The sequence below is a fragment of the Geotrypetes seraphini genome, chromosome 16 (assembly GCF_902459505.1).
Source record: "Geotrypetes seraphini chromosome 16, aGeoSer1.1, whole genome shotgun sequence".
Lineage (NCBI taxonomy): Eukaryota > Metazoa > Chordata > Amphibia > Gymnophiona > Dermophiidae > Geotrypetes > Geotrypetes seraphini.
In genome coordinates, this window is record NC_047099.1 from 52,371,590 (window position 1) to 52,384,232 (window position 12,643).

Below are 12,643 nucleotides of genomic sequence, written 5' to 3' on the forward strand. Positions count from 1 at the left end.
CAAGACAAGCAAAACATTTGATTAAATTTTGATATAAACATTTGATTAAACATTTGATATACAAGCAATGTCTTGCAAGACAAGTACATACGGTATACACACATCACAACTGAACTGATGGTTCTTCTCTCTCTGACACTGCAAGAGTTCTAAACAAGCAAAGTCTTGCAATACAAGTACATACAGTATACACGCGTCACATCATCACAACTGAGCCAATGGTTCTTCTCTCTCTGATGCTGCGGGAGTGTAGTGACTGTTCTAAACGAGCGAGGTCTTGCAATACAAGTACATACAGTATACATGCGTCACATCATCACAACTGAGCTGATGGTTTTTCTCTCTCCGACACTGCGGGAGTATAGTGACTATTCTAAATGAGCGAGGACTTGCAATACAAGTACGTACAGTATTTTGTGTTAAAGTTTTCGGGTTGTGGAACGAATCGTCTGAGTTTCCATTATTTCTTATGGGGGATATTCGCTTTGATATACGACTGCTTTGGATTACAAGCATGCTTCTGGAACGAATTATGCTCGCAAACCAAGGTTTTACTATATATAACATTTTGAACTTAATGTAGAAACTGAGCCAGATGAACTAAGACAAAAAAAAATAGCCTTATAGATCACATATGCCATCTTAAATTGTATTCGCTACCAGTGAAGCTCCCTCAACTAAGGAGCAGGTCTCCTAAACCTTCCAGATAGCAAATTAGCTGGCAGCTGTATTTTACAACAAATGGCAATCTCCTATAAATGCAGTCTCCTATAATAACCGTTGAGGTTACTTTTGTCATTGAACCTCTTATCACATTTATATGGTTTCTCTCCAGTGTGGATTCTTTGATGGAGGTTATTTTTGTGAGCAAATCTTTTGTCACATTCAAAACATTTAAATGGTTTCTCCCCAGTGTGACTTCTTTGGTGGACTCTAAGGTCATTTTTCTGCTTGAAGTCTTTATCGCATTCAGAACACTTATGGTTTTTCACCAGTGTGGATTCATTCATGAATTCTGAGGACATACTTCTGCTTGAAGTGTTGATCACATTCGGAACATTTATATGGTTTTTCCCCCAACATGGATTCTTTCATGAGCTTTGAGAATATTTTTCTTTTTAAACTTTTTACTACATTCAGAACATTCATACGGTTTCTCTCCAGTGTGGATTCTTTCATAAATTACGAGGTCATTTCTCTGACTGAACTTTTTATCACATTCAAAACATTTATATCGTTTCTCTCTAGTGTGTGTTCTTTCGTGTTCAATTAGAAACAATTTCCAGTGCAAACCATTTGTCACATTCGGTACATTTAAATGATTGGTTTTACATAGGGGTCATTTCATGCCGCTGTAGAGTCCATTTCATACTAAAACGTTCATTACATTTTGAACATTTTAAAGGTTTCTTTCCAGTGTTACTTCTTTCATGTATTTTTAGCTGAGATTTCTTCCAGACACATTTATCACATTCAGAAGGGTTGAATGATATTTCCATTTTGTGATAATTCTGATGTGTTCTGCAGGTAATACACTTTCCATGTTCAGAAGGCTTCAAAGACTTCGCTTTTCTGTGTCTTTTTTTATGCGCCGTCAGCTTTGACCTTCCAGTAACTGTTTCTTCACACACTGGACTTTGACATGGTCTTTCTCTTGAGTGGATTCTTGCATGCCTTTCCAGTTCAGCTCTGCCATCAAACCTTTTGTCACACTGAGTACAATCGAATGGGTTTTTTTGTATGTGACCTTTTCTACATCCTAAGAGTTTCGTTGTATTAGGATGTCTTTTTTCACCTCCATTATCTGAACATTTTTCCTGTTCTCTTTCATACTATTGGATACCTGTATGATTTGACATCTCAGTAAACTCATTCCACATTCAGTCTTTTCTTCGTGCTGAATAAAATGTGAATTAATGGTGGAATTTCCTCAAATATCAGCATTTTGAAATAATATCTCTTCTTTATTATGTCTCTGAGGCTAAGATTTAGACAGCTTTTGAGATTTATCTCTTGTTTAGTACATGTGGTTGGTCTGTCTCTTTCTTTGGCTTTTTCTTCTACCCTGGGTAGCGTTACACTCACGATACCTCCTTTGCTATCAGTTGAAGGACCTGGACAGTATCTGAAGGGATCTTTCTGTTTCCTTTCCCCCCTCTGCTGGCCATCACACACTTCCTGGTCCCCACACTGGTTTCTGAATCTATCATCTGCTAGATAAAAACAGAGTGTGAGGTTTCGGGTTTCAGTTTAATTTTGATATACTGTACAGTACTGCAAATCGTATATAATATACTGTATTTTTCACTCCATAAGACGCACCTGACCATAAGATGCACCAAGGTTTAGAGGAGAACAACAAGAAAAAAAATATTCTGAACCAAATAGTGTACTAATATATTTAATAAAATATAACAGAATAATATTTCAACCATGTAAAGTCAACAGCGGTATAAAGAACCATCATCACTGTCATTGACAAATGAGAAGAGGCTTTAAGGTTCAAGCACTCTTCTAGTTTTCTGGAAACCCCAAGAACTCATCATCACTAAAGTCAGAATTTATGAAGCTCAGTTGCTCACAATCACTGAGATCGCTTTCTTCGCTATCTTCAGTTCCATCTAAGGCACTGCTAATGCCACATATTTTGAATGACCGTGCAACGGTTTTGTTCTTCACGGAGTGCCATGATGTTTTAACCCACTGACAAACTTGAGTGATACTGGGCGTCTTCATTCGTCCAGTGGGTGTCAGATCATGATTACCAGCAGCCATCCATTTGTTCCACTCTTCGTGCATAAAGACTTTAAATGGTTTGTTGATGGAAACATCGAGAGGTTGCAACTGCCTAGTAAGACCCCCAGGAATTACAGCCAGATGAGTCTTCACTTCTTTAAAGCGCTTTTTGGTAGTTTTGCTAATATGCGCTCTAAACTGGTCAAGCACTAATAAAGCAGGTTTTTTCAGAAGCCCTCCAGGACGTTTGGACCACACTTTTTCGACCCATACTCCCATTCCAGTTTCGTCCATCCATCCTTTCTCGTGAACATGCACGACGACGCCTTGTGGAATCACTTCTTTTGGGAAGTTTTTCCTTTTGAAAATTAACATCGGTGGCAATTTGGTGCCGTCTGCACAGCAGGACAACACGACCGTGTAATGTGTTTTCTCGTGTCCTGAGGCTTTCACGGTGATGCTTTTGGCACCTTTCAGATCGACAGTCTTATTAGATGGCACAACAAAGGTTAGCAGGACTTCATCCATATTCCCAATCTGGCCAATTTCAAAATCATTTCTCTTCCTAGCATCAATTACCAATTGATGAAAAGACAGAATCTTAGAGTCATATTCTTTTGGCATTTTTTGCGCAGTTCTAGTTTTGTTGCGCGTAGCAAGGCCACATCGTCTCATAAATCTGTAGGACCACGATAGGGACCCAGTAAAATCCTGAAAGCCTCTCTCGACAGCAATGCGTTTGGCTTCATGTATTATCATTTTTGTATTAACGGAGAAGCCATTATTCCGCTGATGTGTAATCCATTCTTTCATGTCTACGTCTAACTGTGGCCACTTTGCAGCATGCACACGTAAAGTGTGCTTACTCTTATTCACCTTTTGCAGCTGGTCCTCCTGTTTCCTCCACTCTCTTATCATTTTTTCAGTTGGAGGTGGGCCAAAATGTCTCTCCGCTGCTCTGTTTCCATGTACCTTAGCATACTTTACCACTTTCAGTTTAAAAGGTATTTTATATGCTAGTCTTTTCTGCTTCGACATCTGTGCACCGGTATGTAGCATGAGGTAGTATTTTTCTGCAAGAAAATACAGGCCAAATTTTTTATTAAGATACTTAGGGGTCCTGTTAGCAAGGTACGCTAACCAATTTAGCACACGCTAAATGTGCACCTTAATAAAAGGACCCCTTAGTCTTAGCAGAAGTATAGGGTTACAACCTCTCCCCACACTCCTTGCCAGACCCTGTCCCCCCTCCCTGCCAGGCTCTGTACCCTGCCTCCCCTCTGGTGGTCTAGTGGTAGGCCGAGACAGGAGGGATCCGTCTCAGCCAACTAACAATTTTTTACACCCATACATTTTTAATCCCCCCAGTATCTTTTTCAAATCCCCCTTATATCCTGGTGTTCCAGTGGTGTATCGGCAGGAGCGATCTTTCTGCGAGAACTGACGGTAGCTATTCAGGAAGCAGCATGGGCCCAAGCAGGAAAGCTCGCTCCTGCCGATACACCAGCTGGACCACCAAGATATGAGGGGGAATTTAAAAAGGTACAGGGGGGGTAAAAATTTGTTATCTTCGCTGCATAAGATGCACAGACATTTCCACTCACTTTTGGGAGGAAAAAAGTGTGTCTTATGGAGCGAAAAATACAGTACTTCTAAGCAGGAAATATAAAATATAATTAAAACAAGGAAAACAAGGATGATATAAACAAAAACAAACCCACATGTGTACCTTTTTACCAGCTCGTTCAATTAGGGCACCTGAATTGTATGAAATGCAACGAAAAGAGTCAAGAAAAAGGTGGAATAACTCATAAGTTTCATGGCTCCAAATCTTCTTGGTTGGGCTGAGAACTTTTCAGCGGCCCCCTCATACCTGAATTCCTAAATGGCTTCAGCTGATCTTAGTACAGACAGGCAGGAGGAATTTTATATTTACTTGTTACAGGAGAGGGCTTCTCCTTGGTCGTCTCCGATTCAGGATGATCCATGAAGGGGGGTTCTGCCTCCTGTTTAATCCCCAGTGAGAACACAGACGCAACTGGAAGAACAGTGAGGAGAAAACCAATGTGTCTCGAAGGAGTCATTAAGTATTATGGGGTCCTTTTACAAAGGCATGCTAACCACTAAAGCGTCCTTAGGCACCTTAGGAAATGGAGTTTAATATTAATGACCCATCTCCTGTGATCTGAAAAAGCAAAGCCTTAATCGAAAATAGTTACTTACTCATGGAAGGGTTATTTGTGTTTTCTTTTCCCTCCTGTTCACAGCGTTGAACGAAAAATTTCTCATCTTCCTTTTTAATCCTGAATATAACATCTGGATTAATGATCAAATAACCTGCCCAATAAAGAAGAAAAGGAAACGGCTTCTAAATTGTGCTTGCGTAACCCCTGGGGTCATTTCATTTGTTTCCTGTTCTGAATTGGAGGGATGGTGGGTCTGTCTTTCTTCAGCAGAACAGACGAAAGGCAAAGCCGATGTCACTATGCAACACGAGTTCCTATGGGAAGTCCCAACTAGGATCTTGGTTTCGGCAGAACACTGCCTTCCTTAGGGGACAGACCAAACTAAATTAAACATAATCAATAAAACAATTATTAAAATGCTAAAACATACAGAATATGATAAATCATATAAAAGATTAACAAGAACAAAATATATTAAAAACATCATAATTATGGTTCTGTACTTTAGATGTTTTTAATATATTTTGTTCCTGTTAATCTTTTATATGATTTGTTTATCATTTTAATAATTGTTTTATTATGTTTATTTTAGTTTGGTCTGTCCCCTGAGGAAGGCAGTGTTCTGCCGAAACCAGGATCCTAGTTGGGACTTCCCATACAAACTTTCAATAAAATCCATTGTGCTGTATTGTGACATCGGCTTTGCCTTTCTTTTGTTTTGCTTCTTGCTGTGCTGGGCGAAGAAAGACCCCCTCTTTTTCGGTCAAGTTGTCTTTCTTTAGCAAAACCTGCTAAGAAGAGACAGTCACAGTCTGACACATGATTAAGGTTAAACCTTGGAGGATCGCTTTGAAGGTCATTTCTAGTCCCTAAACCCTCCTACGTGGAGGCACCGGATGCCCATCTTATAAAGAATATCCCAGAAAGAAAACTCAAGTCCTGGGATATTAATTTAGCTCTACCTAGAGGTCGGTGAGAAGGAGAAATGACATCTGATTAACTCTTCAGTTAGATATTGGGGGAGGGTTAATTCGTTACTAAATCTAGAACTTCATGAATGCAGTAAATGCCTACAAAAATGAATTGACCCTCAGTAGATCATGAAAGAAAACACAGATCCAGAGGGCCGTGACCATCATCTACCCCATTCTACGACCCCCTCCAGAATCCAAACTGGAAGGGTAAAAACCCTCCAACTGCTGCAAGACATGCTTCTCAATCAACTTACTCAACATGGGCAGATTGGAGCTAGGACTGGAAACCAGAAGCTGATAGGAGCGCAGACCTCTTTAGAACAAGGGGTCACACCACTCACTTACAAATGGTTAACATCTATCCTGCAACAGGTCTGTGTGTGGTAGACAAAAAAGACACATTTACCCCTTGACATCAGGAGGCCTTGAATCTTCTTGATGATATCCATGTACTGTTCCTTCTGCCATTCTCCCAGAATGTCCCACTCTGCTTCCCATACATAAGTAGCGATGTCGATGAACATGACCGATGCCTGGAACAGCAAACAGGACACCCTCAGCCCCTCTCTCACCAGCTTCATTATAATGTGTGTTAAGTAATAAGCTTTAATATATGGCCTCAGCTCTGCAGTGTGTTATAACATGTGCCTAGTTGGCCAACAGCTTGAGAGTTTCTTCCTGCCCCACTCCACTCTGTTGATCTGACCGGTATCTGGAACAGCAAAAATGACACCTTTGGCCTTCTCTCCTTTAGCTCAGATAAGCAAAAAAAAAAAAAAAGCAAAGCTGAAATCATGAGTTATATTTACCCCCTCCTGCCATCTCCCAAGTTGCAGGAGGTCCTACAGGCGGACCTTAACTGGCTTAAGAATACAACCATTGCCTCTGCTGGGTCAGACCAGAGGTCCATCGTGCCCATCAGTCCGCTCACGCGGCGGCCCATCAGGTCCAGGCCTGTATAGTAATTCTCTATCTATACCCCATAATCAGGAAATCATCTAATCCCTTCTTGATGGTCTATTGGTCAATGAGAGCATGAACGAACCCCTCACTGCTCCTGAGTGAAAACGGCCATGTAACTTCTAGCAGGATTCTCAAGATACTATTACTAAAAGTCTAGTCGTAGTAGTGCTAGATTACCACTAGAGGTCGCAGTGGCCATTTTCACTCAGGAACCACCAGGGGCAGGAGCCAAGTGGGGTTTATTCCTGCTCCCGTTGACCACCAGGCCAGTAAGGCTGAATATGGGGGAGGAACAGTTATAAAGTCCTAAGAACGGAAGCCCCAATTTTCTCACCACTCCTTCCTCTTCAGTTTTCAGGGTCTGCACCGTGGGGTCAAAACTGTATTCTTGGCTGCCTGTTAGAGATAAAAGGAGGAAGCCTGTGAGCTGTGGAAATTTACGTATCTTATAGAAAATGGTCCAATGGTGTAGTGAACCCCCGCCCCCCAACTAGAGCTGTCTTTGCAACCCTTTGCGTCTTATTTCGCACACTGAAAAATTGGATGACCCCCTGATGAAGGCTATTGTCGAAACTTGGCCAAGTTGGGTTATCTTGAATAAAATCACGTTGCTGTAATACCAGTTGCTCTCATCCCTGGACCACTGTTGCTGTCTTGGGGTTGCCTTGTGGTATTTGTTTCCCTCTGTAGTTTTTCCGTCGTCTGCAAAAAGGTAAACCTTGCCGTCTAACCTTTCGGCAATGTCGCACACAAATATGTTGAACAGAATTGGCTCCAGCACCGATCCTTGAGGCACTCCACTTACTCACCTTTCCTTCCTCAGTGAATTCCATTAACCACTACTCTCTGACATTCGCCTGTCAACCAGTTTCTAATCCACTTCACCACTCTGGGTTCTAACTTCAGCCTGTCGTTTATTCAACCATATCATAGGAAACCATAAGAAACTTTTGGATCAACCCATCACCACCTTTAATCTTAGAGACATCACCTGCTTCCCTCAGTTCCTCATATGTGTCCGTCATGGGCAGATTTCCTTCTTCCTCACATCCCTGGGGCTCAGTCTTGATTTCCTCTTGCTTGAATAGAATGAAAATATCAGGTTTGACACTGAAGGGACCTGTTGAGAAAAAGATGGTTACAACAGGGTCAGCACTCGGTGGCACTTATCTGAGTAGGATCCAATTTACCCAAACATTGCCACTGAAAATCTAGCCAGACCACTGTGACGCTCTCTAGTTAGTGCCAGAGAGTTCCGTGGGCAGAATCTGGGTAGAAATGGGAGTTATCTGAGCCAGGGCAATAAATCCTGGTGGCTGCTCCAGACTCGAATATTCAATGTCAGAACCTGAACAGAGGCCGGCACTGAATACCCAAGTGTATTTCAACCAGCGGCGGCCAAATTTAAAAAAAAAATACCAAATGCCGTCAGCTGAATATTGACCGGAATACATTCAGAGAAGTTACCCCAAAGCTTGGATTACCAGGGCACTTGAGCTCAGAAAGAAGAGACCCACCTTTAGATGCCAGATATTCATACATATTAAGGCCCGATATCCAGTACTGTGCGCGGTTTTGTAAATTTACACCCTAAACATGGATTGTATATGGTTTCAGTTTTTGCATGATCTTTGATGTGTCTTGTTTGGTCTGCTAATCTGTGTTATTTTACATTAACTTTAATGCAGACTTAACATGGACTAGCAATTAAAAATGCAAACTCACGCAATCCACCTCATTTTATATTAAATTGTGTTATTTTAATTTATACCTTGATTTGCATTATCTGCTCAGCAATGAAAACTTTAACTCTACCTCCCCTAGTGAAGCTCTTAGGTAGAATCGAGCCACACCATTTTTGTCAGATCTCGTCCCTCCCCCTTCCCCTGACAATTTGAAGATCTGACCCCACCCCTACTGCCCCATTCAACAATACAGATGGCCCATGATATTCCAGAATGAAGGGATCTGTCAGCCTATCTCACCCATGTCCTCCACCTCCATCATATTCCCCCCTCCCAGTCTGAACCATCCAAAACAGGTAAACAGACACTGTGAACAAAAGAGAGGATGACACCCCCATCCTTTCCTCCCGGTGAAGAATTCCTAAATGGTGCTGGCCAACCTTAGTAAAGACTAGAGAATGAGATGACATGGGGACTCATTTTCCCGTCCCTGCCCCATTCCTGCAAGCTCCGTCCTCATCTGCACAAGTCTCAGACACTTTAAAATCCTAAGTAGCAACATTCTAGAGCTCAGGTTGTGATGTCATAATGCCTCATTCCACCAATGCCTAAGCCCCATACTCAAACAATTTAAAATCCTAAGTAGCAACATTCTAGAGCTCAGATTGTGATGTCATAATGCCTCATTCCACCAATGCCTAAGCCCCATACTCAAACAATTTAAAATCCTAAGTAGCAACATTCTAGAGCTCAGGTTGTGATGTCATAATGCCTCATTCCACCAATGCCTAAGCCCCATACTCAAACAATTTAAAATCCTAAGTAGCAACATTCTAGAGCTCAAATTGTGATGTCATAATGCCTCATTCCACCAATGCCTAAGCCCCATACTCAAACAATTTAAAATCCTAAGTAGCAACATTCTAGAGCTCAGATTGTGATGTCATAATGCCTCATTCCACCAATGCCTAAGCCCCATACTCAAACAATTTAAAATCCTAAGTAGCAACATTCTAGAGCTCAGATTGTGATGTCATAATGCCTCATTCCACCAATGCCTAAGCTCCGTCCTCAAACACTTTCAAATCCTAAGTAGCAACATTCTAGAGCTCAGATTGTGATGTCATAATGCCTCATTCCACCAATGCCTAAGCTCCGTCCTCATCTGCACAAGCCTCAAACACTTTCAATCCTAAGTGTTCGAGGTTTATGTGCTTAAGACAGAGCTTACAGGAATAGGGCAGGGACAGCAACAAAACTCTCCAGGATGGGGAAATTGAGTCCCCGTGTCATTCTCTAGTAAAGACATCCAGGAGCATAGGAGCCAACTTTTCAAAATGATCGGGGGTGCTAAACCAACACAAATTAGCCCTCCCTGGATACAGTTAAGGAGCTTCCCAGCAGCACCAAGAGAGCTGGCTCCTATATCCGGAAGGAGTTTTATATTTACTTGGTACAGGAGAGGGTTTCTCCTCAGTTGTCTCCGATTCAGGGTGGTCAGCCTCTTTAATCCCCAGCGAGAACACAGATGTTATAATCGGCAGATCTGTAATGAGAAAACCAACCCTGTGGACCATAATATTACATTAGGAAATGGGCTTTTTAAGTGTCAGTGTGTATAACATTAGAGACCCATCTTTTGTGATCTGAAAAGGCAAAGCTCTCTAAATCTAAAATGTTCACTTACTCGTGGGGGAGACATTTGTGCTTTCTTTTCCCTCGCAGTGTTGAGTGAAGCTTTTCTCATCTTCCTTTTTAATCTTGAATATAACATCATGATTAACGATTGAACAACCTGTCAATAAAAAAATGTAGGAAAATTTCCAACGAAGAGGTCGCAGTCTGCCCCGTCATTAAGATTAAACCTTGGAGGATTTTGCTTATTCTCATTTCTATTTGTGATTCTCCAGGGTGGAGGCACTGCAGGTACCAGTCTTCTCTCCTGGAGAGGGAGAGTCTCAGGTTCTAATCAGGAGAATCCAAGTCATGGGACATTAATATAGAAACATGATGTCAGATAAAGGCCAAATGGCCCATCCGCAGCATCCACTATCTCCTCCTCTCCCTAAAGGCTAAGGCTCTTTACACCTGCATTGTGAGGTCATAGAGTTTTATGGTTATAGAAACAGAGAAACATGACGGCAGATAAAGGCCAAATGGCCCATCCAGTCTGCCCATCCACAGCATCCACTATAACTTTATCTAGAGGCTGGTGAGAGCGACAAAAGGGATAGCGGACCTATAACATCTGGAGGGGTTACATGTTGCGCAGTTCAGAGCTTACACTGAAGTTGTGGATCTCCTGTTATTTGAGCTTTTGGTTTAGAAAGAGGGACCCCAGCTGTTTCTGTTGAAGCCTTTGGTTTATCTTACCGTGTGGACCAGCAGCTGCAGTATCTCTCTCTGGGCATGGGAGAAACACAGCAGCGCCTCTTTAAGTTCAAAGGACCCGGCACCTGGGATCCTGCCAGCCTGCAAAAAAATGGTACCGCTGTCTCCTGAGACAATGGATAATGTGACAGTGGGTGCCGGTGAAACTCTAAACTGCAATGGGCCTGTGTGTGGTAGATGATAGAAAAGACCGTTTACCTCGTGACATGAGCAGGTCGTGAATCTCCTCGATGACCTTCTTGTACAGCTCCTTCTGCCAATCTCCCAGGACGTCCCACTCCACTTTCCAGAAATAAGCAGCGACGTCATTGAACGTGACCGATGCCTGGAACAGCAAACATGTCACCTCCAGCCCATCTCCCTCCAGCTTCATTATAACATGTGTACATAATAAGTTTTACTCTATGGCTCCTACCAAGGAAATCAGCTCTCTAGTGTGTTATAACATCCTTGTGAGAAAATCTTCCTGCTCGCCAATGTATACTTTTTAAACCGATTTGTAAATGCTCGGAAACTGGGAACGATGACTAAGGTGAACGTTGCAACTATCTGAGTTTCTAGCAAAAAACAAACAACAAAAGGAATTGACCCCAAAATATCCACAAAGAAGAAAATCCAGAGAAAACCAAAAAAAAAAAAACCAAAAAGAGTTTCTTCCAGGTAGTTGTGACCTGGATTGGCCACTGTTGGAAAAAGAAAATTGGGCTAGATCAATGTCTCAAACTCAAACCCTTTGTAGGGCCACATTTTGGATTTATAGGTACTTGGAGGGCCTCAGAAAAAATAGCTAATGTCTTATGAAAGAAATGACAATTTTGCATGAGCTAAAACTCTTTATAGTTTATAAATCTTTCTTTTTGGCTAAGTCTTAATAATAATATTGTCATTTATAGCTAAAGAGACAAATGATCAAAAAACTGTTTTATTTTACTTTTGTGATTATGATAAACACATGGCGGGCCGCATGTGGCCCCCGGGCCATGAGTTTGAGACCACTGGGCTAGATGGATCAGATTTGCAGAGGACTGAAAACTATTCAAAGCTGCAAAACTGCAGGAGGAGCTCGGAAGGCTGAAAAACTGGGCATCCAAATGGCAAGTGATGCATGTTGGGAAGAAGAACCCAAATTCTGGCTACACAGTGCTAGATTCCACTTTAGGAATCATCGACGAAAAGGATTTAGGGGTCATTGTAGACAATACGCTAAAATCTTCTGCTCTGTCTTGGTGGTGGCCAAAACAGCAAACTGAACATTAGGAATGATTAGGAAAGGAACAGAGAATAAATCGAAAAATATCATAATGCCACTGTATTGCTCCGTGGTCAGACCACACCATGAGTATTGTGTGCAATGCTGGTCACTGCAACTCCAAAAAATATATAGTGCAACCGGCAAAGGTTCAGAGAAGGACAACCAAAACATACACGAGGAAAGGCTAAAAAGGTTAGGGTTCTTCAGCTTGGAGAGGAGATGGCTGGGAGGACTCAGTACAAAAAGGTAACCTATCAGGGAAAAGGTTTCCTTTCAGTGCTGATGCCCTGAGTACAAGAGAAGAGAGAATTTACTTACCAGATGGGAAACCAGTGCAGACATTTCCCTCTGAATTCTACAGCTGCTGGGATGGCGTCAGGCTGGAGATTTCGGAGGAGGCTGGGCTCATTCCTGAGTCTCAGCTAAAGACCCTCTTCTCTCCCTCTGCAGGTCTGG